This window comes from Tupaia chinensis, unplaced genomic scaffold (genome assembly GCF_000334495.1).
Source record: "Tupaia chinensis unplaced genomic scaffold, TupChi_1.0 Scaffold147433_1, whole genome shotgun sequence".
NCBI classification, from domain to species: domain Eukaryota; kingdom Metazoa; phylum Chordata; class Mammalia; order Scandentia; family Tupaiidae; genus Tupaia; species Tupaia belangeri.
In genome coordinates, this window is record NW_006207284.1 from 870,795 (window position 1) to 876,794 (window position 6,000).

General features: G+C 41.9%; 1 protein-coding gene across 3 annotated transcripts in view; it reads left to right on the top strand.

Annotated features, from left to right (window-relative positions):
- Positions 1-6,000, top strand: part of MGAT5 (alpha-1,6-mannosylglycoprotein 6-beta-N-acetylglucosaminyltransferase) — a 387,858-nt gene that overhangs the window by 40,013 nt on the left and 341,845 nt on the right. Inside the window, exon 1 of one of the 3 annotated variants that reach the window (XM_006169709.3) lies at positions 679-790. The exons of the other annotated variants lie outside the window; for them this stretch is intronic. The gene's annotated coding sequence lies outside the window, so the exon portion shown is untranslated. Of the gene's footprint in view, positions 1-678; positions 791-6,000 lie in introns of those variants that run through there. 3 annotated transcript variants of the gene reach the window in all.

Genomic DNA, 6,000 nt, shown 5'->3' on the forward strand with positions numbered 1-6,000 from the left:
GAAAGGAGGATGGATTTGCACCAAACTAATAAACACCTGTGTCTGACTAGCCTGGTGGTGTGGCCTGGGGGAAATAGTAAGCCTCAGTTTCCATTTCTGCAAACTGCAGTTTGGCCTGCTTAGTCCACCCCTGAGGCATGGTGATGAGGATGAGGAGGCTGGGTGCAGCTGTTGGTGTAGCTGGGAGGGTGGGAAGGCTTAGCCCAGGGTTGTGTCGGCCCAGCTGGTACTCCTTGCCCTTCCCACCCCTACACAGCCTCCCTAGACCTGATGATGCTTTGGATAAATGGTAGGGAGGTACAGTCTCTGGAGCTGGAGGGTCAGGGTGTATGTACATCCTGTCTTCCCCAGTTGTCAGCTGTGTGACTTTGTGCTGGTGGCTTCAGCTCTCTGTACTTCAGTTCCTTTCTCTGCACACGAGTTCATACTATGGTTACAAGTTGCATATGCTTAGGAAGCATCTGGCCAATTAGCGAGCTTTCAGTCATGCTGGCTGAGATCATTAGTGTTATCTGACACCTCTGGTGAACTTCAGGCGAGGAGCCGCCAGGAGGAGCCCAGTGGACTTAATAGTTTTAGCAGAGAACATCTGTGAGCCTCCAGGCAGACTTAGGTGTGGAAGAGGAGGTGAGGACAGCTGGAGGTGGTCAAAGGCAGTGAGGAAGCTTGGAGGCAGGGAGCTCTGGGAATATTTAGGCAGGTCTGTGGGTCTGCAGCGCCACTGCAGAATGGCTAGCCCCTTGAGTGGGACAGTATGCCCGCACTAGGAGAAGTGCCTGTCCTGGCTGAGGTAAGATCCTGCCTGGGGAGCTTGCGCCAGCCTGTTGTATTGCCTGGCTGCTGGGCGGGAGCAACGGAAAGGAAGTGAAGTCATTTTCAGGCTACGCAGTCAAATCTCCCTCTAGAAGATGCATAATACTTGTGGGAACTAAGGGTATGTTACCTGGTAACTCATTTAACGTCTGAATGCTGGCATCTGGCCACTCCTGGCTCCTTCTGTAGTTGAAGGACCTCCACTAGGATTCCTCTCTCTGAACTCTGGCTTAGAGGAGGAAGCATTCCCCTCAAAATGGGAATGGGGATCTGGGGACTGTCTTCTGCTCTTACTTCCCCTTTGGTGCTTTTAAAATCTTGCAAATTGGTTTGAAAGAGTAGAATTTCTTTTCCTTCTCCCTAAAGGTATGTTGCTGGCTGGTACTGCTCATGGGCTGTTCATATTTCTTCTACTTGTTTCAATATCCATGTTAAAACTGGATTTTTCTCCTTCGGACTTTGGGCCCATTCTGTTATTGTGTTGTTGGAAAAGTCATGACTCATTTTGCAGAGGAAAACGTAAAAATACGTCATGACTTTTCCAGACAACCTAATAGAATGATTTCAATCATAGATTTATTTTAAAAGAAAAAGTAATAGTGCCAGTGTATTTTCCTTTCAGGAATGACCCCCCCTCATTTGATGTGTAAAACATGAGCAGATAGGACTATTTGGAAATTGTTGAGATGGTAACAAGAATGCATATGCTCCTTTTTAAAGAAAGGGTCTCCTCTGCAGCTGTCAATGCAATTTTCTTGTACCCGTAGTGTTGGGAACTTTTGCCAAAATCTGAGGGGCTGTCAGTGACATGGCTGGGCTTGGTTTGGGGATTCTCCTTAACCAGTATGACTAGAAGAAAATGGCTATGATGGAAAGGAGTGTGCAGGTGTTTTTTTCTTTTTAGTTTTCAGGGCTTCGACTGAATTAGAATTAAATTTAGTAAATGCCACTAGTTGAGTTACCACATCCTAATAACTTGAGGGATATTTCCTCATTTAATCTTTAACCTTTCAAGATTGATTATCTCATTTTAGAGATGATACTGCAGCTGAATGGTTGAGTCGTTTCTCCACTGTCCTGTAGCTCAGAACTGAACAGGGTTGGGATTTGAACACAGGTCCATTTTATTCCCCCAACCTTGCTGCTGCTTCTGTGCTATGTTGTGCTTTTAGGGAGAGATGTTAGTAATAAGGGGAGAGGTAGAGGTAGCATTTATTGGCTGCCCACTGTGCACCAGACACTGTGCTAAGTGCTTTACCATTATCTTTTTAACCTCAGTGGCCCTTTGTGGTAGTTACTATTATTACTGCTATTTCATAGAAGATGAAACCGAGGATTAGAGATGTTAAGTGCCTTTTGAAGCAGAAGGACCTTAGTGGTCTGAGTATCCACTGTCAGAATAATGAATTTAGGAACATGAATAGAAACTCTATTTTCAGTAGATTGTCAAATATTTGTGGAGCGTCGATCCCATGTAATATTTTGTGTCTCAAATGTTCTTCAGGGATACTGAGAACTATAAGACACGCCTTGCTCTTAAGGAGTTAACAGTCTGGTTAGGGGAGTTACCACACCTAGACATCTGGAAAGAGAGTTTCCTGGCATGGATGTTGTTTGAATTATGTGAGGGTAAGTTTGGTTTGGGTATGAGGAGGGGAAGGGAGGAGTGTTTGGGAAGCTGGGAATACGTGTAGACAGGAAGAGAAGGGTGACTAATTGGCTTGAGCAAAGCAGTCCTTTTTAAGAAGGGCCTCAGAGACCAGGTTTTGGTCCTACAGGTGGTAGTACCTAACTGTAGTAAAAAGGCCTGGTTTTGAGGGGTGAGGGTTCATCTGACAGGTGTTTGGGAATAGATTGAGAAGGAGGCAGATGAAGCTGGAGAAAGGCCCACCTGGTTAGAAAGCTATTGTGAGCAACTGGGTTGGAAATAGTTAAGGCTGAAACCCTTAGGGCTAGTAATCAGTTGGCTGTGATCCTGAAGCAAAGGTGAGTAATGCTGAGAAGGGTAGAAATCTTACTGTGACTGAGTTGAATGCTCAGAGAAAAGAGGAGCATTTATCCAGGACTCCATGGCTATCATAGGCTCTGAGAGGAGCATGTTTATCAGCTCCCTGCACTCAGTGTCCGAAAGGGTGGATTGACCTTGCATCTTTTTGTTAAAAAAAACAGTCCACCTAGACTTTTTGTCCTGCTTCTACAAAGTGTAATTCATTACCTTATCATAGTGAGAGACCAGTTTGGTCAGAGACTATCAAGGGAATTGCCATATGACCTTCATGAGTTGACAGTGGAGGCAGCATCCTAATTTGAGTTCTCCACTCTGGCCAGAGTTGGGGCCCTTGAATTCTGACTTGTCTTAGGTGCAGAGTTAAGTCCTTGCAGTCTGTTGCATAGACAGTGGTAGAGAAGAAGGGAGAAAGCAATGAACAACCAAGAAAGAGAAGAGAACTTGCAGGTTGTAAAGATTAAAGGTGAAATCAATGGCATTGCCTATTTCCAGCTGTGTGTGCCCACCCTGGCTGGTCTTGCTCAACAGTAACCAACACTATGTTTTAGAATCCTTCCCCAAATTGAAGCAATACTTAGTTTCTCAGATTTTTAATTTGTGGAAATCTCTTATTTTTAATTTAAAAACTTTAACAATTTTATCTTAATTTTAATTGGAAATAATTTTAGATATTAGTATGTGTTGATATGTGACCTGGAAGTATCAGGTGCCACTGAGGGAACTGAGTTTCCCTTTTCTTGTGTGCTGTATGACTCTCATTTTCAACAAAACTTTGGCCTTTTGCTAATTATTCCAACTCTTAGTGAAGCAATTTAGTGTGAATGATTGGTGGGAAATACCGTGATTTGAAGGCTGGCTTCTTAATATTTTTTTAATAATTTAGAAACAAGACCAAATCTGGGGACGTTGTCTTCCTCACCGAGGAAGAGTGGTGGTAATAACCTTCCTTGGAGAGCGTGCTGAAAGGTTGTGCCGGATGCATCTGTGTGGGTGGGCTTGCATGTGTCTGTGTGGCTCATGCTTGGGTATTTCTTGAGTTGCCATTGCACAGGGTGGGGGCTATTTCTGAATGGAAAGGTTTATGATGATTGTTTCCTAGTGCTCATTTATGATGCTTGCTGTTCTATGAGATTAATATACTTGATTTATTTAAGTTCGTTAAATGACTTAACCCCTCAAGGAATGTCATTCTTTAAAAGATGCCCAAGACATGGTATTGGCAACAGAGAACCAAGTCCTTAGCTCTGTGATGAACAGGCTCTGTCCTGCATGGTGTTAACAGGATATGAGATGAAAAGTTGATCCTGGAATATCCATATACAAGCACTGTCTACTATACTTTTCCATGATGATGGAGATGTTCTGTTTCTCTGCTGTCCAATGTATAGCCACTAATCACTCATGGTTACTTGAATGTGGCTGGTGCTTCTGAAGAACAAAATCTTAAGTTTTATTGAATTTTGTTAACTTTAGCCACTTGTGGTAAGTGGCTACTACCATATTGACCAGCTCTGCTCTGTTTGGTGGTCAGAGATGACTGACTGCTGTATTTACCAGCAGGACTTGGATACAGATCCTAGTTGGGCAGGTTTGTGAGGGGAGGTTTAAGACAGAATATTCTAGTGGGCAGTAGAAAATTTAATAGCATAGGATTTTGAAATTGTATTTAAATACTGTGATTCAATAAAGACTTGAGTGAATTGGAGCTGGAAGTAGGAAGCAAAGTTTTTTTTAGTGGAAGATGCATGCCTGTCACATTCAGGTCTTCAGAAATAACGTCTAGGCAGCCATAAATGTTCTATTATGCATGCTTCTGGGGACTCTTTGTGGTGTGGAAGATTACAGACTCAGGAGCCTAACAGCTCTCTTTTAAGATAAAGATTACTTATGCAAGATATTGAGTTTTCTGAGCTTCAGTTTCTTTTATAAGATGTGAATAATACTATCTCAGAGAGATATTAAGCTCAATAACTTAGGTGAAGCTTCTAGTGTCTTGGCATGTAGCAGATTCTCATTGTAGACATTATCAGGGACAAGGTTAGCATATATGTGCAAAAGTCTCTGATTCTTGGTTCTTGCTCTTCATATCCTCTGATAGACAACCTGTGTCTTCACACATTGAGCTAGGAGGACTGAGATGAACATAGTGAGAGTCTAGAGAAGATAAGGAGAAGGTGTGAAGAGGCTAAGTGATGACACAGAAGGACCCTTGAGAATTGGAGTGTGGATAAATGTATGTCTTTAGTCAGTGGTAAGGACACAAGTTTATTGGTGCATTAGTGTCTTGTTAGAATTCCAGCTTTCATTCCCCTCCCGGAAGAGCAGTGACTGGAGTTTACAGCTTGGACGCGCTGGGGTTCTGGGCATTTATTTACACAGCACCTTGAACATCTCAGAGAGCCAATTCCGTTATCCTTTCCTTATCTTAGCTCTCTGTTTACTTGAACACTTGAGTTGATGTAGTATCTTACAAGGACTGAACATTGTCTTCCAGACATTATTAATCTTCCTTTCTTGTCCAGTGTAAGTGTGAAATTAATCAAAAAAGAAAGGGAAATTAATAACATGTTGGTATTCACAATTCATCAGCAGACCTCACAGCAGGTATGAAATGAACTTCTCTGTGTGTGTGTGTGTATGTATGTGTGTGTATACTCAACAATTTATTAAAGGTACAGAGAAGGCTTTATTTATTATTTAGAAAAAGCCCCCTAATGTGTCTTGCTTTGATAATTAGTTAAGGTAATGATGAGTGGTGTCTGGTGATGAGACAGACCATTCAGTATTTTGAGGTTACCATAGGACCCAAAGAAAGTGTTAAATCCAGTTTTTTTTTTTCCTTCATACCTAGTTAACACAGATAAATGAGATAAAGCCAGATGGTTGATACATACTTGTTTCTTGTCAATTGAAAAAAGTTTGCCCAAAGATGTGCAGTTTTGATCTCTATTTACAATAAACTAAATTTGTTCCCAGGTTCTGTGTTTCCTTGTTATGACATGTGGTGAGATCAATTTCTAAGGATTCATTATGAGGAACACATTATGTAAAATAATGGATGTTATAATTATAACCGTCGATTACAGCTTTTACTGAGGTTGATAAAGGACACACTTTGTTGCGGCATTATTTCTGTAATTATATCAGAAATAAGAGGCAGCAGTCACCTTCTATTAGGA